Raw genomic sequence first — 21,543 nt, 5'->3', positions numbered from 1 at the left:
TAGAAAATCCCATGGATGGAGGAGCCTGGTGGGCTGCAGTCCATGGGGTCGCTGAGTCGGACATGACTGAGCGACTTCACTTTCACCTTTTGCTTTCATGCATTGGAGAAGGAAATGGCAACCCACTCCAGTGTTCTTGCCTGGAGAATCCCAGGGACGGGGGAGCCTGGTGGGCTGCAATCTATGGGGTTGCACAGAGTCGGACACAACTGAAGTGACTTAGCAGAATGATATATATACTTAGCTAGAATAAAGTATACATATTGAAAACTAATGAAGAATTGGAAAATTTAATAGGAGAGTAATATAAATTTTCACAGATGCATTTTAAGTAAAATGTAGTTTGACATCTTAACTAAGCTTCTACCTCAGCTGGGCAGGAAAATCTGGTTTTGTCCTTTTGCCCTCTGTGTTATTCAATAACATATGCTGTTTCTCATGTTAAGACCTTAACAGTTGTGCCAACAAGTCCAGTTTGAAAAAAACATAAGGGCTTAATGGTGTCTCTTTACAGATTAGCCTGTCAACAACTCTGTCCATCAATAGATTACTTCAGCCCTTTAGAACAGTTGTTCACTTCAGGCATATGGGTTAAAAGTCGATGTGGTTAAGATACTGCAACTTGCTAATAGGAAAAAGAACTAGAATTATGAATATTGAGCTCTGGGTGCTAAGGAGACAATCCTAGGTGTGTTGCTTTTTGAAAGAATAACTCAGGCATCCCTGTTAGTCATTTGAACCCTCTTTTGTCTCAGTGGCATAGCCATTGTCCTTTTACCTCATATTGAGATGACTTGTTGGTAGGATTTATCTTGAAACTCTGCATGGCTTTTAGGCTTTTAGGCTTTTAATTCATTTCAGTTTAGTAAGCATTTATTAGGTATTGAATTAGGTACTAAGGTCATAAAGATGAATGAGACTTGATCCCTGTCCTCTCGGTTTTCAGTTTAATGGGGAGGACATAATCAGATTATTTCAGTATAATATAATAAGCGTATAGCTATGCAAAGGGAAAGCTTCATGGGCAGATTAACTGATAAACTATGTCTTGCATAATAGGTAAGACTATTCTAGGAAAAAAAAACAATATGAACACTAGAAACATATGTTCATGCAGTATAGGCAGAAGAAAAGAACTTGATTGACAGAGAATGGGTTATGGAGGGCCCTTTATGCCCTGAGAATATGTATGATCTTTATCCTGAAAGCAGTGATGAGTCACTGAAGTGTTTAGAGATTAAAGTGACATGGTGATGGTGGTGGTTCAATCGTTCAGTCATATCTGACTCTTGAAACCATGGACTCAATCCCACCAGGCTCCTCTGTCTGTGGGATTTCCCAGGCAAGAATATGTAGTGGGTTGCCATTTCCTTCTCTGAAGTGACATGGCTGGATTATAATTTTAGATAGATCACTCTAGAGGCAGAGAGGAGTATAGCTTTAGTGGGACAAGATCAGTGACAGGGAAATCACTTTAGGAGGCCATTGTAGTCCAGGCAAAAAATGATGAAGGCCTAGGCTAAGACACCTAACTAGTGGTGATAAGAATGCGATGGTATAGATGATTCAAGAAGTTTTTTAGGTGTTGAAATCCTGAGGACTTGAGGGTTGAGGGTTAGGGAGAATGGTACCATTAAGTGAGATTAAAAACGTAGAAGAAAAAGTTTTCAGGGGAATTATGATATACTAAGTATCCCTGGGATTTCTTTGGAAGGAATGATGCTAAAGCTGAAGCTCCAGCTCTTTGGCCACCTCATGCGAAGAGTTGACTCATTGGAAAAGACTGTGATGCTGGGAGGGATTGTGGGCAGGAGGAGAAGGGGACGACAGAGGATGAGATGGCTGGATGGCATCATGGACTCGATGGACGTGAGTCTGAGTGAACTCTGGGGAGTTGGTGATGGACAGGGAGGCCTGGCATGCTGCGATTCATGGGGTCACAAAGAGTCAGACACGACTGAGTGACTGAACTGAACTGAACTGAACTGAAGTATCAGATATGAATTTGAGGTGCCTTTCGGACATCTGGGTAGATTTGAACTCTTAAAATTCAGAGAAATGGTGGTCAGTACTTGATAAGAAATAAATTATCATCTTGAGTAGAAATGAAAAACAAATATATTAGGACAACCCCCAAAGTAATATTGTTGTTTGAGGAGGACTGAATGTAGAGAACGGTTTAGGTATAAAAATCGAGTTTGTACAGCAGTGTTGTAAAGTTATTACTATAAGTAGGTTAAATATTGTGGGAAAGTCACTTTGTGAGTTCACTTTATGAAAAGTCATCTTATATACCATTTATAGAGTACCTGTTGGCAAACATCATAGTATGACATAATATTAGAACAAGATGGATATAGTTTAGCTTTTGATAGTTAACAGGGATTTTTGGATTTTGTGGTTTCTCAGTATCATTATGGACATCAGTGATAATTCAGTTCAGTCACTCAGTCACGTCCGACTCTTTGCGACCCCATGGATCGCAGCATACCAGGCCTCCCTGTCCATCACCAACTCCCGGAGTTTACTCAAACTCATGTCTGTCAAGTCAGTGATGCCATCCAGCCATCTCATCCTCTGTCATCCCCTTCTCCTCCTGCCCCCAATCCCTCCCAGCATCAGAGTCTTTTCCAGTGAGTCAACTCTTCGCATGAGGTGGCCAAAGTACTGGAGTTTCAGCTTTAGCATCATTCCTTCCAAAGAACACCAGAACTGATCTCCTTTAGAATGGACTGGTTGAATCTCCTTGCAGTCCAAAGGACTCTCAAGAGTCTTCTCCAACACCACAGTTAAAAGCATCAGTTCTTCGGTGCTCATCTTTCTTCACAGTCTGACTCTCACATCCATACATGGCTACTGGAAAAACCATAGCCTTGACTAGACAGACCTTTGTTGGCAAAGTAGTGTCTCTACTTTTGAATATGCTATCTAGGTTGGTCATAACTTTCCTTCCAAGGAGTAAGTGTCTTTTAATCTAATGGCTGCATTTTTAGATATAATATTCAAAATATAAAGGTTTTTAGATATCAAGAACATTTATTGAGTGCTTCCTATGAGCCAAGCTCTATTCTAAGAACTTTGTATTGATTTATTACATATAATTCTCTGAAATAGGTATCAGTTCAGTTCAGTCACTCAGTCATGTCCAACTCTTTGCGACCCCATGAATTGCAGCACGCCAGGCCTCCCTGTCCATCACCAACTCCCAGAGTTCACTCAAACTCACGTCCATCGAGTCGGTGATGCCATCCAGCCATCTCATCCTCTGTCGTCCCCTTCTCCTCCTGCCCCCAATCCCTCCCAGCATCACAGTCTTTTCCAATGAGTCAGCTCTTCGCATGAGGTGGCCAAAATACTGGAGCTTCAGCTTTAGCATCATTCCTTCCAAAGCAATCCCAGGGCTGATCTCCTTCAGAATGGACTGGTTGGATCTCCTTGCAGTCCAAGGGACTCTCCAAGAGTCTTCTCCAACACCACAGTTCTAAAGCATCAATTCTTTGGTGCTCATCTTTCTTCACAGTTTAACTCTCACATCCATACATGACCACTGGAAAAACCATAGCCTTGACTAGACAGACGTTTGTTGGCAAAGTAATGTCTCTGCTTTTGAATATACTGTCTAGGTTGGTCATAACTTTTCTTCCAAGGAGTAAGTGTCTTTTAATTTCATGGCTGCAATCACCATCTGCAGTGATTTTGGAGCCCAAAAAAATAAAGTCTGACACTATTTCCACTGTTTCCCCATCTATTTCCCATGAAGTGATGGGACCAGATGCCATGATCTTCGTTTTCTGAATGTTGAGTTTTAAGCCAACTTTTTCACTCTCCTCTTTCACTTTCATCAAGAGGCTTTTGGTTCCTCTTCACTTTCTGCCATAAGGGTGGTGTCATCTGCATATCTGAGGTTATTGATATTTCTCCCAGCAATCTTGATTCCAGCTTGTATATAGACTTATTATTATTATTTTCTAGGTAGGGGACACCATAGAAGATTTAAGAAACTTACCTCAGATCACACAGGATTCACCTCCAAAGAGTCTTGCTGCAGAACCCACCTCTTAGCCACTATGCCTTATTAAACAATGCAGGTTATAGGTACCTTTGCTCATTAGGGAGACTAGAAATGCATTGTATAAATAGAAGTCCCTATAAAAGTAATATTTCTAAAAATGTAAAGTGGTAAGAACTTCAGAACTAGTTTAGTGTGAAAACTATATATGTGCGTGTGTGTGTATATACACATACATATATATATTAGCAAGGGAGAGGAATTACATTGCTAATTAGGGGCAAGGAAAACCTGACAAGTCAAAAAAATTTCTGAAATAGAAGTACAGGAAACTCCCAAGAAAAGAATGATAAAGTTTATTATCACTGCTATTTCTACCACTGTATATTTACATAATATTTTATATTTTTCAAAACTAAAAGAAAGGAAGTGACAACTAAGATTACCTGCTAGTTAAGTGTCAGAAACAGTAAAGAATCCAGGACTTATGACTCAATCCAGAGCTCTTTCCATTACATATTCCTTAATAGAACCATGCAGATTCAGTCCTCAGATCCATAAAAATGGAGGGGGAAATGCCTAAGAAAAGAATTAGTCATCATCATGAAATCCAAGAGTGTAGCATCAGCAGCAAGGATGCAATGTAAGGAATGAACCAGTAATAATGTAATTTAAAAGATGGCCAAGCTTTTAGAATCTCCTGCTAATTGATGTATATGACAGGAGAGTCACCAAAAGAATAGTACTTAGGTATGTGAATAATGTTTTTTCTTTCCATCCTCAAGAATCTGCTATTGGTAGCTATCTTCAGAGAGGGGAAAGCAGTAAATGTGGTAGGGAATGAATGGTCCAGGAGTAGATTTTCTATTGTGCTGTTCAAGTTTTGTTACCTGTGAATAGTATTACTTTTTAAAAACACATTTCCCTCCAGAAAGCAGAAATAGAAGGAGCATACCTCAACATAATAAAAGCTATATATGACAATCCTACAGCAAACATTATCCTCAATGGTGAAAAATTGAAAACATTTCCCCTAAAGTCAGGAACAAGACAAGGGTGCCCATGCTCACCACTATTATTCAAGATAGTTTTGGAAGTTTTGGCCACAGCAATCAGAGCAGAAAAAGAAATAAAAGGAATCCAAATTGGAAAGAAGAAGTAAAACTCTCACTGTTTGCAGATGACATGATCCTCTACATAGAAAACCCTAAAGACTCCACCAGAAAATTGCTAGAGTTAATCAATGAATATAGTAAAGTTGCAGGATATAAAATCAACACACAGAAATCCCTTGCATTCCTATATACTAATAATGAGAAAATAGACAGAGAAATTAAGGAAACAATTCTATTCACCATTGCAATGAAAAGAATAAAATACTTAGGAATATATCTACCTAAAGAAAGTAAAGACCTATATATAGAAAACTATAAAACACTGGTGAAAGAAATCAAAGAGGACACTAACAGATGGAGAAATATACCGTGTTCATGGATCAGAAGAATCAATATAGTGAAAATGAGTATACTACCCAAAGCAATCTACAGATTCAATGCAATCCCTATCAAGCTACCAATGGTATTTTTCACAGAGCTAGAACAAATAATTTCACAATTTGTAAGGAAATACAAAAAACCTCGAATAGCCAAAGCAATCTTGAGAAAGAAGAATGGAACTGGAGGAATCAACCTGCCTGACTTCAGGCTCTACTACAAAGCCACAGTCATCAAGATAGTATGGTACTGGCACAAAGACAGAAATATAGATCAATGGAACAAAATAGAAAGCCCAGAGATAAATCCATGCACCTATGAACACCTTATCTTTGACAGAGAAGTCAAAAATATACAATGGATTAAAGAAAATCTCTAACAAGTGGTGCTGGGAAAACTGGTCAACCACTCATAAAAGAATGAAACTAGAACACTTTCTAACACCATACACAAAAATAAACTCAAAATGGATTAAAGATCTAAATGTTTAAGGCCAGAAACTGTAAAACTCCTAGAGGAGAACGTAGGCAAAACACTCTCTGACACAAATCATAGCAGGATCCTCTATGACCCACCTCCCAGAGTATTGGAAATAAAAGCAAAAATAAACAAATGGGACCTAATTAAAATTAAAAGCTTCTGCACAACAAAGGAAATTATAAGCAAGGTGGAAAGGCAGCCTTCAGAATGGGAGAAAATAATAGCAAATGAAGCAACTGACAAACAACTAATCTCAAAAAATATACAAGCAACTCCTGCAGCTCAATTCCAGAAAAATAAACTACCCAATCAAAAAATGGGCCAAAGAACTAAACAGACAGTTCTCCAAAGAAGACATACAGATGGCTAACAAACACATGAAAAGATGCTCAACATCACTCATCATCAGAGAAATGCAAATCAAAACCACAATGAGGTACCATTTCACACCAATCAGAATGGCTACTATCCAAAAGTCTACAAGCAATAAGTGCTGGAGAGGGTGTAGAGAAAAGAGAACCCTCTTACACTGTTGGTGGGAATGCAAACTAGTACAGCCACTATGGAGAACAGTGTGGAGATTCCTTAAAAAACTGGAAATAGAACTGCCTTATGACCCAGCAATCCCACTGCTGGGCATACACACTGAGGAAACCAGAATTGAGAGAGACACGTGTACCCCAGTGTTCATTGCAGCACTGTTTATAATAGCCAGGACATGGAAGCAATCTAGATGTCCATCAGCAGATGAATGGATAAGAAAGCTGTGGTACATATACACAATGGAGTATTACTCAGCCATTAAAAAGAATACATTTGAATCAGTTCTAATGAGGTGGATGAAGCTGGAACCTATTATACAGAGTGAAGTAAGCCAGAAAGAAAAACACCAATACGGTGTACTAATGCATATATATGGAATTTAGACCGATGATAACAATAACCCTGTATATGAGACAGCAAAAGAGACACAGATGTATAGAACAGTCTTTTGGACTCTGTGGGAGAGGGCGAGGGTGGGATGATTTGGGAGAATGGCATTGAAACATGTATATTATCATATGTGAAATGAATCACCAGTCCAGGTTCAGTGCATGATACAGGATGCTTGGGCCTTGTGCAGTGGGACGACCCAGAAGGATGGGATGGGGAGGGCGGAGGGAGGGGGTTTCAGGATGGGGAACACATGTACACCTGTGGTGGATTCATGTCAATGTATGGCAAAACCAATACAATATTGTAAAGTAATTAGCCTCCAATTAAAATAAATTTATATTTTAAAAAAAGAGAGAGAAATAGCCTCTGGCTCAGAGAATTATTTTGAGGATGAAACAATTCCTGCACGTAGACACACACAAAAACATTTCCACAGATATATGTAGAAACAGTATTTTTATGACATGGTTGGAATAGTAGTGGCACTATATAAAACCATTATTCTCTTTATTCTATGGGAAAGTTAATATTAAATTGTAGATAGGGGTGTCAGAAACTTCACTTTCTGCAGTCTTAGAAAATCCGTATATTCATGTACATACATATATCTATACATTTGCTCCTAGGAAAGGAAATAGCTTTCCTTGGTGAAAATACTGTGGTGGGGAGTGGCAAGAGTGAGAATCAGATTAGAATTATTTTTATCAATTGCTCTAGATAGATTGCACTCTGAGAGAGATTTTGAGGACCTTCATCTACTAAAAGCAGGGAGAAGGCAGCAGTTTGGCTATATAATTAGTATATTTATAAGTCACACATTTGAATTGGGGGACTTCTCACAGTGATCGATTAGTGCTTAACTTTCACTCTAAAGCCATTTAGTCCTCTAACAACCTATTTAGATGATATGCTTGCTATTCAGTGAACTTGCAGTTTTATACGATCCCAGAGCAGTCATGGGAAGTGATTTGTGCAATGTTTTATACTACCCTTGGAAAAGATGAAAAGTGCGCTGTCTGAACCAGGAATACACTCCTTTTCTGGAAAATTATGAAAGTGCTAAAGAAATTTTTTTTCATGGTGGCTTTGTTGAGAACTGATCAGCTTTTCTTAAAAGGGGCCAGGATATTCTGGATATAATGAAAATATTAAGTTAGTATGTTTGTGGCCTGTGAGTGAAAGAAAGAACCCCGAGTGTTGGACTGGGGCAGTAAATCATCTTCCTTGGCAGGAGCAAAGTTTTCTCTTCCTCCTGTCGTGTCTGGACAGTTACCAGGGCCTGTGGTGAATTTTGCAATCTAGTTCTCAAAGTTCCAGAGAATGTTGAAGCATTTCCCATGGACTCTGGGGTACAAGTTGTCTGATTTCACTTGTTGGTTGTTTTGTGTTTGGTTTATATTTTTTTATGGATGAGACTTTTTATGTTTAAAGGGATTATTAAAAATGTTTACTGCGATGGGGAGGAAAAGGATTTTTATAATTTTTAACAATCTTTTTTGGTAGTTCTTTTACAAACAAATCAACACCTATATGAAATTATGTGTGAAGTACGCTTGAGAGCCAGAAAGTAACCACTCCACCGACACTCCACCCCAAAGTGTCTGGGCATTCAGAATAGTCCGTGGTTTACATTCCATTTACTGTATTTTTGATTCTAAAACATATTTTTTTCACATTTAAAACACTTCCAAAATAGAGGTACATGTTGTAGTCATTATTGTCCTAGATTGAAATCAGATTACTTCAGAAAGGACTTGCATTTGCCTCTAGCAGTCATTTGCACTGCTACCTGAGACCGTTTTAAATTCTCTGAGCATTACAGGGTTTTTTTTTTGTTTTATACCCTGCTGGTAGTATGAATTCAGATCATAAACCTGTGTAAGAACTGTCTTTTGGATGAAATTCCCTCTAGCTGGTGCCCAGTACTTAAAAGGTAGAGACTTGCAAGTTTTCTTGCTATCTCTTTTTGCATTGTGGTTTTAGTTTCCATGTATTCTACACTGTATTTGTTAGCTCTTCTGTTGTTCTAGCTTTACATGAGAGGTCTCCTATTTTTCTCTTCTTGTGGTGTATAAGAGACTAGTGCATCTTATAATACGTGGTAGCTTAGATTTGATTTAAAAAATCCATCAGATGCTTGCTTAGGCCCTTACTATACTTCTTTAGAACTTGTTTACTTTCACTGTAGACATAGTTCTAATAAACTCAATGTCATTGTTACTCAGTTCTTTGCTCATTCCTATCAGTGATCTTCAAACTTTTGCATAAGAATCAATTGGAGAGTGAAAATTACATATTTCTGCATCTTATCCCAGAGATTATTTACATGGACCTAGGGGATGCCCCTGATGTTCAAGCTGGTTTTAGAAAAGGCAGAGATCAAATTGCCAACAACTGCTGGATCATGGAAAAAGCAAGAGAGTTCCAGAAAAACGTCTATTTCTGCTTTATTGACTATGCCAAAGCCTTTGACTGTGTGGATCACAATAAACTGTGGAAAATTCTGAAAGAGATGGGAATACCAAACCACCTATCCTGCCTCTTGAGAAATCTGTATGCAGGTCAGGAAGCAACAGTTAGAACTAGACATGGAACAACAGACTGGTTCCAAATCGGAAAAGGAGTACATCAAGGCTGTATATTGTCACCCTGCTTATTTAACTTATATGCAGAGTACATCATGAGAAACGCTGGACTGGAAGAAACACAAGCTGGAATCAAGATTGCCAGGAGAAATATCAATCACCTCAGATATGCAGATGACACCACCCTTATGGCAGAAAGTGAAGAGGAACCAAAAAGCCTCTTGATGGAAGTGAAAGAGGAGAGTGAAAAAGTTGGCTTAAAGCTCAACATTCAGAAAACGAAGATCATTGCATCCGGTCCCATCACTTCATGGCAAAGAGATGGGGAAACAGTGGAAACAGTGTCAGACTTTATTTTGGGGGCTCCAAAATCACTGCAGATGGTGACTGCAGCCATGAAATTAAAAGACGCTTACTCCTTGGAAGAAAAGTTATGACCAACCTACATAGTATATTCAAAAGCAGAGACATTACTTTGCTGACTAAGGTCCGTCTAGTCAAGGCTATGGTTTTTCCAGTGGTCATGTATGGATGTGAGAGTTGGACTATAAAGAAGGCTGAGTGCCGAAGAATTGATGCTTTTGAACTGTGGTGTTGGAGAAGACTCTTGAGAGTCCCTTGGACTGCAAGGAGATCCAACCAGTCCATTCTGAAGATCAACCCTGGGATTTCTTTGGAAAGAATGATGCTAAAACTGAAACTCCAGTATTTTGGCCACCTCATGCGAAGAGTTGACTCGTTGGAAAAGACTCTGATGATGGGAAGGATTGGGGGCAGGAAGAGAAGGGGACGACGGAGGATGAGATGGCTGGATGGCATCACGGACTCGATGGACGTGAGTCTGAGTGAACTCTGGGAGCTGGTGATGGACAGGGAGGCCTGGCGTGCTGCGATTCACAGGGTCGCAGAGAGTTGGACACGACTGAGTGTCTGAACGGAACTGAGAGGATGCCCAGGAATCCTCACTTTATGAAGTATCCTCAAGGTGTTTATACCTACGTGATTGAAGAACCATACTTGGAGAAAAACTGCACACTCTGTGTCTAAGTGAATATTCATGGCTTGAGCTGCTATCTATGTATACTGATGACTTTCAAATCTTATCTTTAGTCTAAGCCATTCTTCCTTGATGCCTCTATTAAAGGCAGAATACACTCTGATCAAGGGTACATGGACTCAAGTCCCAGCTCAGCCACTTATAACTGTGTGACCTTTGGCAGAGTTACTTAAGCTCTTAGTTGCCTCAAGTAAAATGAAATTAACATAAATACTTTATAGGGTTGCTTTGACAGTTCTGTGGATCAACACATGTACATTTCTTTGACTTGTGGCTGGTATTAGCTCAGTGTAAGTGGCAGTTGTTTTTATGTTGTTATTGTCCTAACAAGGGCTTCGCTGGTGGCTTAGACAGTAAAGTGTCTGCCTACAGTGTGGATTGGGAAGATACCCTGGAGAAGGAAATTGCAACACACTCCAGTACTCTTGCCTGGAAAATTGCCAGAACAGAGGAGCCTGGTGGGCTACAGTCCATGGGGTCACAAAGAATTGGACATGACTGAGCAACTAAGCACGTGCACACACACACATATACATTGTCTGACAAACACTTAAAACATGTCTAAAGTTAACCTTTTTTATTAACCTTGACACCCCTCAAAATCTGTTTTCTGCTTTGACTAGAGCTGTATTTAATTTCTCCCTATCATTAATTTTCTTCATCCCAGTCATACATTCTATAAATTCAGTATCCTAATTACCTCTAATTTGCCCCCTTTTCGTTCCCACTTCTGTTGCTTTGGTTCAGAAGCAAGCAGACTCTGGAAGTCTAACCTCTAGTTGTTTTTCTCTGTTCTGACTCTCAGAAATCTCTATCAAAGGCAATGTGATACTGCTACTTCTCTGACTCTCACTGCCCATGGGATAAAATCCAAACACCTGTGCCTGGCTTACTAGGCTCCTCAGATCTGGTTTCTGCCCTCTCTTCTGCAATACTTAGGCACATTTGCAATCTTCCAACATTTCTTGTAGTAGCTCTCCCAAAACATCACATTCTCTCTAGATTTCATAACTTTGGATAAATAAGCAATAAAGCATGGTGGTTAAAAGTGTGAGCTTTAGAGTCAAGCTGCCCAAGTTCTGACTTTGCTACTTTAGTTGTGTTACCTTGCACAAAACAGTTTTTCTGTGCCACAGTTTACCCATCTTTAAAATGAAAATAATTGTCCTCATAGAGTTGTTAGGTGGATTTTAGTAAATTAACACCTCAAGTAATAAAGGTGAGGTATCATTATTTTTATTACCATGCAGTTTCTTTGCTTGTATACTTGATCCTCCTCTCTATCCATTTTCTCACTTTCTTTTGCCTGTCAAATCCTACTTACTCATCCTTTGTTTTTTAGTTTAAGAACTAGATTCTCCAGGAAGCCATCTTTGAAACCCCCAAACTTTTTAGATGCCCATCCTCTGGGTTCCCATGGTACCCTTTTTAGTATAATTAAGCTGTTAATGTTTTAAGGACTGCCAGGGACTGTTTTTCATCTTGGAATGGCTAATAAGTGAAATGTGATTGTTTTATTGTTTGTTTGTTATAGGTTGGGAAAGTAATTAGGGAAAGGATATTCTACTTGCATCAAGTAGTTCATAAAATCAGGAAGGGAAGAGATAGCAAGAGGTGAAAAGACAGAAAACAAAGTCTGTAACACTCTGGAACTTTCCAGCAAAAGGGCAGGCAAATCAACAATTATCAGTGTGATTCTCTAAGTATCATCATGCATAATTAAAATGCTATTATGATATCCTTAAGTCATCTCAAAGGTTAAATTGTGTTGAGTATACTCTGCCTGAAAGGAAGAAAAATAGGTTAAACATTTTAGAAATATTTCTTTTAAAACTAGTTAAAATAAATTTTGGCAATTAAATAGATAAGCTTTAGTTATTTATCATTGTCCAACAGCTCATTCCCCCTTGGGTTGGGTGACTAATCGGTACTCCCATAATTAATTGCAAATATTGAGTGTGCTCAATCTGTGGGAGAGAAAAAAAGTAAAGGCCAAGGAAGGTTTATAGCAACTAACCTGAGGACTGTTAACTTTAAAATTCATTATTTGTTGACTCAATTTCTAAATTCTTTATACATTTAATAACTTTGCCATCAATCATTCTGAAGGGTGTTGACCCAAAAAAATAGACTGCCAGATATTTCTCCAGCAAAAATGGGTTTATTTGGCATCAGCACAAAATTACACTTTGGAGTCTGCAGTTGTGGTGGGCCCTGTGCAAGTCTCAGCAGGGCAAGGGAAGGAGAACTCTTATACAGGAGAAAAGGAAGTTGGGAGGGCTGTAGTAAACCAAGAGTCTGTGGCTTTTCATTGGCTGAATCCTTGCCAGGAAAGAGGAGTATTTTTTCTTCCTGTTGGACTCAGCCATGTCACAGAGCATGAGAGCCCCCTCTTCTGATCTCTCCACTCTATTTAATTGCAGTTTCTATTAATTAACTTTTTAGAAGACAAATGATTAGAAACAAAGTTCGACAGATAAATATAATAAACATAAGAATGTTGAAACCCTTTCAAAATCACTTTTTAAAATGAAAACTTTCTGAAGAAATATCAGTAATACTTTAAAATTCTAATAATTATGATTTACTTTCTTAAATAAAATGATATTAAATTAAACACTGTATGTAAAAGTATATACCAAGGTAAAGAGTTGGACACGACTGAGCAACTGAACTGGATGTGTGATTTTTTTTAAATGTAGGGCAGTATTTATAGAATTGTTCGGTTTGACTATGACAAACATTAGTGTAAAAAGGTAGGGAAAAGTTGTTGACCTACCAAATTAGTTTCAGGGAATTCATTTTACAAGTATTTTTTGGATTATGTCCTGAGAATACAGTGCCCTCTTGCAGAGCATAGAAGTTTAGATTGCAGCAACTCAAAGAAGAAATAACATAATTGCCTTCCTTGAATTTATGTTGATTTAAGAGCATAAGACCCTTAAAAATGGAAAGATATAAGTGCCTCTACAAATATCAATATAAACCATTGATTCTGTATGTCTTCAGCTGTTTCTACCTTTGCAGAAATCTAATTAAAAAGTAACTAGGAAATTTTGTTTCTTATAAAACTAATATGTATTTATTGTAGAGAATGTGTAAGAAAGTAGAAATCAGCCAGTTCAGTTCAGTCGCTCAGATGTGTCTGACTCTGCAAACCCCGTGGACTGCAGCACACCAGGCTTCCCTGTCCATCACCAGCTCCTGGAGCTTACTTAAACTCATGTCCATCACGTCAGTTATGCCATACAACCATCTCATCCTGTGTCAAAATAACAAAAGAAAAATCCGTTGTCCCTCTAGTAACATTTAATATATTTGCAATTATTATTATTATGTAATATAATGGATATTATTTGCTATTATTTAGTACATTTATAGTCTTTTATCTATGTTTATCTTTGTCCTTTTTAAAAATTGAGCTATAATTATATAATTTTATATCCTTTATTCACTTTATATTAAATCAAGAACATTTCTCCAAACTGAATATTCAAGATAAAGTACAGGTAAAGGTGATGGAGAGTCTAATCACTTATATAATCTCAGACATTGTTAAGTTTTAAACTTGCTGTATTCAAATTCGGTACGGAAAAATCTAACTTTCTACTTATTAGATAAAATGTTTGTAAGTCTGGATGTTTCAAATCTACAAATTGTTACATTTGCTTGGAAATTAGGTAGCACTTATATCATGGCAGTGAGAATTAATTGTGCACATAACAATTAGATGCTGTATTACAGTTTATAAAAGATTGGCATTGCTTTGCACTCTTTCAAAAACTGGGTATTGTATTAATGTAATCATATTTCTTCTATTTAAACTAATTTAGGATAATAGAGTTGAATGCTCAATAAAATTTTAATAATTATGAAATAAGCAAACTAATTTTATTGGATATACTGCTAGCAAACTTACCCCCTGTGTTTTGTCCCTACTCTCATTGTCTCTTACTCATCTTTCTTCAAAAGTGAGATTGCAGACTACTTGATGGCAGAAGCCATGCCCAGTTTGTTTTTTTCTACAAGGCGTAGCATGTTACATGTAGACGCTAGACAATTACCTGTTCTTACTTTGACTTTGTTACTACTTTCTCCAGCTTCTCCCCACCCCCTCCATTTTTGTTCCCTCCTCTTTGATCCCCTATGATTCTTCATTTGTCTTCTAAATGCTAGATGGTCATCAGCATTTTGAACTCAACTCATTTCTCTCCTAAATCTGTCATTCTTGACCTTTTAAATTTTTGCCTCAACATGTCTGAAGGGCACCACGATGGACAGATAACATTAGCTCTCTAATGGATAAAGGCATTGAATCTTAGCCACCCCTTTTCATGCACACACACATGCTAATCTTTATGCTCTCCTTGGGTAATCTAGTGGAAAACCAAATCTGTATCTCTAGATTTAGCCTAGACTGCTCACCTAAACTCCAAACCTCTATTTCAATTCAGTTGGTGAATAGCTCTTGTCTGTAAGCACCTCAAATTCAACTATATCTAAAACAGAGTTTGTTGTTTTCATCAGACTTGTATCTCCTTTTATATTATTCCTGTTAATGCCACTACCCTCTTTTTCCTTGCCCAGGTAAAATTTTGGGGAGTGTTTTTGATTTTTTCCTCTCCTCCATTTCATCCTATGTCCTTTTGATTGTATCTTCCAAGAATCTTTCATGTTGATCTCACTTACTCCAGTCTTCATTCAGGCCTTATATTTTTCCTCATTTTACTTATTTCAGTAACCTCCTAATTTGTCTGTCTGTAATTTCTTCCCACCCAGCGCTGTCTGAATAAACTTGTCAGAATACAAACCTGATCATGTTGTTCCCCTTTATATCCCTTCTTACCTCCCCACTGTCTGATCCTATAAAATACAAACTCCTTTTGTGTTATACAGATCCTTTGTGGTTTGGCCCATATACTTATTAGCCATTTCTCTCTCTCTTTTTTTTAATTGGCAGCTAATTGCCTTACAGTATTGTGCTGGTTTCTGCCAAACACCAACATGAATTAGCCACAGGCATACATATGTCTCCTCCCTCCTGAATTCCCCTCCCATCTTCGTCTCCATCCCACCCCTTCTAGGTTGTCACAGAGCACTAGGTTGAGCTCCCTGTGTCACACAGCAAATTCCTACTTGCTTTCTATTTTATATATGGTAATATTTAGGTTTCCATGCTCTTCTCTCAGTTCATCCCACCCTCATCTTCCCTCGCTGCATCCACAAGTCTATTCTGTCTGCGTCTCCATTCAGTTCAGTTCAGTCGCTCAGTCATGTCCGACTCTTTGTGACCCCATGAATCGCAGCACGCCAGGCCTCCCTGTCCATCACCAACTCCCCAGAATTCACTCAGACTCGCATCCATCGAGTCAGTGATGCCATCCAGCCAACTCATCCTCTGTCGTCCCCTTCTCCTCCTGCCCCCAATCCCTCCCAGCATCACAGTCTTTTCCAATGAGTCAACTCTTTGCATGAGGTGGCCAAAATACTGGAGTTTCAGTTTCAGCATCATTCCTTCCAAAGAAATCCCAGGGCTGATCTCCTTCAGAATGGACTGGTTGGATCTCCTTGCAGTCCAAGGGACTCTCAAGAGTCTTCTCCAACACCACAGTTCAAAAGCATCAATTCTTCAGCGCTCAGCCTTCTTCACAGTCCAACTCTCACATCCATACATGACCACTGGAAAACCATAGCCTTGACTAGACAGACCTTAAGTTGGCAAAGTAATGTCTCTGCTTTTGAATATACTATCTAGGTTGGTCATAACTTTTCTTCCAAGGAGTAAGCATCTTTTAATTTCATGGCTGCAGTCACCATCTGCAGTGATTTTGGAGCCCAAAAAAATAAAGTCTGACACTGTTTCCACTGTTTCCCCATCTATTTGCCATGAAGTGATGGGACCGGATGCCATGATCTTCATTTTCTGAATGTTGAGCTTTAAGCCAACTTTTTCACTCTCCTCTTTCACTTCCATCAAGAGGCTTTTTAGTTCCTCTTCACTTTTGCTGCCCTGCAAATAGGTTCATCTTTCTAGATTCCAGATGCATGCGTTGATATACAATGTGTTTCTTCTTCTGACTTACTTCACTCCATACAATAGGCTCTAGCTTCATCCACCTCATTAGGACTGACTCAAAGGCATTCTTTTTTATAGCTGAGTAATAGTCCATTGTGTGTATGCACCACAATTTCCATATCCATCTGTTGATGGACATCTAGGTTGCTTCCATGTCTTAGCTGTTGTAAAAAGTGCTGCAGTGAACATTGGGGTACATGTGTCTGCTTCAATTCTGGTTTCCTCAGGGTATATGCTTAGTAGTGGGATTGTTGGGTCATATGGTAGTTTTATAAAGAATCTCCATACTGTTCTTCATAGTGGCTGTATCAATTTACATTTCCACCAACAGTGCGAGAGGGTTCCCTTTTCTCCATATCGTCTCCAGCATTTATTGTTCGTAGATTTTTTAACAATAGCCATTTTGGTCAGTGTGAGGTGATACCTCATTGTCTTTTCAATTTGCATTTCTCTAATACTGAGCATCTTTTCATGTGTTTCTTGGCCATCTGTATATTTTCTTTGGAGAAATATCTGTTTAGGTCTTCTGCCCATTTTTTTAATTTGTTAATTTTTTATTGAAGGACAATTGCTTTACAGAATTTTGCTGTTTTCTCTCATACCTCAATATGAATCAGCCATAGGTATACTTATATCCCCTCCCTTTTGAACCTCCCTTCCATCTCTCTCCCCATCCCACCCCTCTAGGTTGATACAGAGCCCCTGTTTGAGTTTCCTGAGCCATACAGCAAATTTCCATTGACCATCTATTTTACATATGGTAATATAAGTTTCCATGTTACTCTTTCCATACATCTCACCCTCTCCTCCCCTCTCCCCATGTCCATAAGTCTATTCTCTATGTCTGTTTCTCCATTGTTGCCCTGTAAATAAATTCTTCAGTGCCGTTTTTCTACATTCCATATATATGTGTTAGAGTATGGTATTTATCTTTCTCATTCTGACTCACTTCACTCTGTATAATAGGTTCTAGGTTCATCTACCTCATTAGAACTGACTCAAATGTGTCCCTTTTTATGGCGAGTAATATTCCATTGTGTATATGTACCACAACTTCTTTATCCATTCATCTATCAGTGGACACCAAGATTGCTTCCTTGTTCTGGCCATTGTAAATAGTGCTGCAATGAACAGTGGGATACATGTATCTCTTTCAATTTTGGTTTCCTCAGGGTATGTGCCTACTAGTGGGATTGTAGCGTCATATGGTAGTTTTATTTCCTAGTTTTTTAAGAATCTCCATACTGTTCTTCATAGTGGCTGTATCAATTTACATTCCCACCAACAGTGCAAGAGGGTTCCCTTTTCTCGATATCCTCTCCAGCATTTATTGTTTGTAGATTTTTTTAATCATAGCCATTTTGGTCAGTGTGAGGTGATACCTCATTGTCGTTTCACTTTGCATTTCTCTAATACTGAGCATCTTTTCTTGTGTTTGTTGTCCATCTGTATATTTTCTTTGCAGAAATGTCTGTTTAGATGTTCTGCCCATTTTTTGATTGGGTTGTTTGTTTTTCTTTTATTGTGCTGTGCTGTGTGAGCTGTTTATATTTAGTTGTTTGTCAGTTGTTTCATTGGCAATTATTTTCTCCCATTCTGAAGGTTGTCTTTGTTTTATCTAGTTTATTGTTTGCTTTGCTATGCAAAAGCTTTTAAGTTTAATTATGTCCCATTAGTTTACATTTGTTTTTATTTCCATTACTCTAGGAGGTGGGTCAAAGAAGATCTTGCTGGGATATGTGTCAAAGAGCACCACCTATGTTTTCCTCTAATAGCTTCTAGCCATCTCTTATTGCCGACATTTATTTAGTGTGCTCCAACCAAATTCTCTAGGATCTGTCATGTCCCTCCTTGTTTATACTTCTGTCTCCAATAATTATGTATTTGAAAATTTTATATTCCTGTTAAGCCTCTAACTGTCTGCTTGATTTCTGTCTTTCATATCTTTCCTCAGTGTCTGGTAAGCCTTGGCTAAACAACTTATATTTAAGAATGGAGCACTAAAAAACTGATTAACAGACTTCCCTGGTGGTCTAGTGGCTAAGACTCTGCTGCCAATGCAGGGGGTCTCTGGTGAGGAAACTAACATGCCATATGCTGCATGGCATGACCAAAAGATAAAATAATAATTTTTTTTAATTGAAAACTCCAGATTTATCCAATCGGTTCATTTTATTGTCTTTAGTATCTCAGTTACCTTGGGCTAGTCATAGTCCCTTGATAAGGATTTTCCCATCTCCACTTGGATGTGTCAGTTCAGTTCAGTCACTCAGTGGTGTCTGACTCTTTGCGACCCTGTGAATTGCAGCACGCCAGGCCTCCCTGTCCATCACCAACTCCTGGAGTTCACTCAGACTTACGTCCATCGAGTCGGTGATGCCATCCAGCCATTTCATCCTCTGTCGTCCCCTTCTCTTCCTGCCCCCAATCCCTCCCAGCATCACAGTCTTTTCCAATGAGTCAACTCTTCGCATGAGGTGGCCAAAATACTGGAGCTTCAGCTTTAGTATCATTCCTTCCAAAGCAATCCCAGGACTGATCTCCTTCAGAATGGACTGGTTGGATCTCCTTGCAGTCCAAGGGACTCTCAAGAGTCTTCTCCAACACCACAGTTCAAAAGCATTAATTCTTCGGCACTCATCTTTCTTCACAGTCCAACTCTCACATCCATACATGACTACTGGAAAAACCATAGCCTTGACTAGACAGACGTTTGTTGGCAAAGTAATGTCTCTGCTTTTGAATATGCTATCTAGGTTGGTCATAACTTTCCTTCCAAGGAGTAAGTGTCTTTTAATTTCATGGCTGCAGTCACCATCTGCAGTGATTTTGGAGTCCCCAAAAATAAAGTCCGACACTGTTTCCACTGTTTCCCCATCTATTCTGTGAAATGAATCTTGCTGCTTTCAGTCTGGTTTCCCACCCTCACGTGTGCTGAGTGTCCCCCAATCCAGAGATACTCCCAAATTCCCTCTTTGTAAACAACAACAAAAAAAAACTAAACTCCTAATTTTCTTTCCAGATGGGGGATAAAGCAATCTCCAGTTATGTGGAGAAGCAATGGGGATTTAGACATATAATTTACTTCTAAATTAAACTTTCATCCTGTCCACTAGGTTTCAGCCCTATCTTAACAACTTACAAGTTTATTCACACTGCGTATGTGCATACTCAGTTGAGACCAACTCCTTGCACCTCCATGGACTGTAGCCTACTAGATTCCTCTGTCTATGTAATTTTCCAGGCAAGAATACTGGAGTAGGTTGCCATTTCCTACTCCAGGGAATCTTCCCAACCCAGGGATCGAACTTGCTTCTCCTGCATCCCCAGCCCTGGCAGGCGATTCTTTACCTGAGCCACCTGAGACTCTCATTATTTACGGAGGTACAGCTAATTCATGAGCCATTTTAGAGATTTGTTTAAAAGTCACTTTCATTACTTGAGTTAGGAATTTGCCTTTTTTGCATTAGCTAAGTCTGTTATTACTTGTGCATCTGTTTTCCATTTCCAAAGTTATATTGTTGTCACCTTTTCTGATTTCTTTGTCCTTGTAGGTTTATAACTTTTTTAAAGTTTTAATATTATTTTAGTGGTTTTAAAGAGGAAGCAAAAATCAGTGTATATGTTCACTCTGCCATATTTACCTAAACTACTCTTTCCAAACTGTTCATAATGCCAAATTATTTCTGGCTTTACTTATCTCTCTGTCAAGCAAAAAGAGTTAGATTATCTCTCTTCTGTGTTCCTGTGACACTCTATGTATGCTTTCGTTATGGAATTGATCCCATTGATTCATATCTTGTTTTTAATTTGTCTCCCCTACCACACATTGTTGTACAGCCTGTACACTGTGGTATAACTGATATTCCAGAACTTTTTCATCTGGGAAAAGTGGAACTCTACAACTCTGCATTTGCCCCTCCCCTCAGCTACTATTCTACTTCTGTTTTTTATGAGTTTGACTACTCTAGATAACTCATATTAGTGGAATCATACGGTATTTGTTTTTCTGTGACTGGTTTATTTCACTTAGCATAATGTCCTCAGTGTTCATCCATGTTTTAGCATGCGTTAGAATTTCCTCTCATTTTAAGGCCAAGTAGTATTCCATTGTATGTCTATATGTTTTGTTTATCTGTTTATTCATTGATGGATGTTTGGATTGTTTCCACCATTTGGCTGTAGAGAATAATGCTGTTATGAATATGAGTGTACAAATATCTATTTGAGACCCTGCTTTCAATTATTTTGGATATATATACTTAGAAGTGTCCTCATTTTTATGACATTGACATTTTTTAAGAATACAGTCCCTCCTTTGTGAAAATAGAATGTCTTTCATTTGGGGCTTATGTGATGTGCTAAGATTCAGGTAACACATTCCTGACAGAATGCTGCATTGCAAATAATATATTCTGCTTTCCTTTTGTCTTTCAATTTTATTCAGTTTTGTTCATAATTTCTATATGTTGTGGTATGAATTTTAATGTAGCCTTTATATCTTTATTTTTATTTTCTCCCTGATTTTAAACATAAAATGTCTCACCCTCTTCTAAGATTATATTAACTATCCACTGCTTTTTTTAATAGAAGACAATTAACTCTGTACTGTATCTGAAGTTTTATACTGATGTGTGCAGTCAGATAAATGTTTAACTGGATTTTTTCCCCCTATTTTTTGTAACATCATTTATTGAACGGACAACAAATGAATCATTTGTTGAATCCTCTGGAAGTATTGATGTGAAGTTCTTAGATTTACTAATTTCTATTGACCAGTTTGTTTTTATATCACTATCTTAACACTATAATTATTACATATTATAAATAATAGATTGTGATATCTATTAGAGAACCTATAAGGCAGATCCCTTAACCACAGATTTTTCTACTCAGTAAGAAAAAAA

At 38.3% G+C, this 21,543-nt stretch overlaps 1 protein-coding gene across 7 annotated transcripts in view; it reads left to right on the top strand.

Annotated features, from left to right (window-relative positions):
• The window catches only part of CEP57L1 (centrosomal protein 57 like 1), a 116,059-nt gene that overhangs the window by 66,049 nt on the left and 28,467 nt on the right, over positions 1 to 21,543 (top strand). The window contains exon 2 of one of the 7 annotated variants that reach the window (XM_060419508.1): positions 19,881 to 20,020. The exons of the other annotated variants lie outside the window; for them this stretch is intronic. The gene's annotated coding sequence lies outside the window, so the exon portion shown is untranslated. The remainder of the gene's footprint in view (positions 1 to 19,880; positions 20,021 to 21,543) is intronic. 7 annotated transcript variants of the gene reach the window in all.

Source organism: Ovis aries, chromosome 8 (assembly GCF_016772045.2).
Source record: "Ovis aries strain OAR_USU_Benz2616 breed Rambouillet chromosome 8, ARS-UI_Ramb_v3.0, whole genome shotgun sequence".
NCBI classification, from domain to species: domain Eukaryota; kingdom Metazoa; phylum Chordata; class Mammalia; order Artiodactyla; family Bovidae; genus Ovis; species Ovis aries.
The sequence above is the reverse complement of the archived record's forward strand: the minus strand, read 5'-3'. Positions and strand labels throughout refer to the sequence as shown.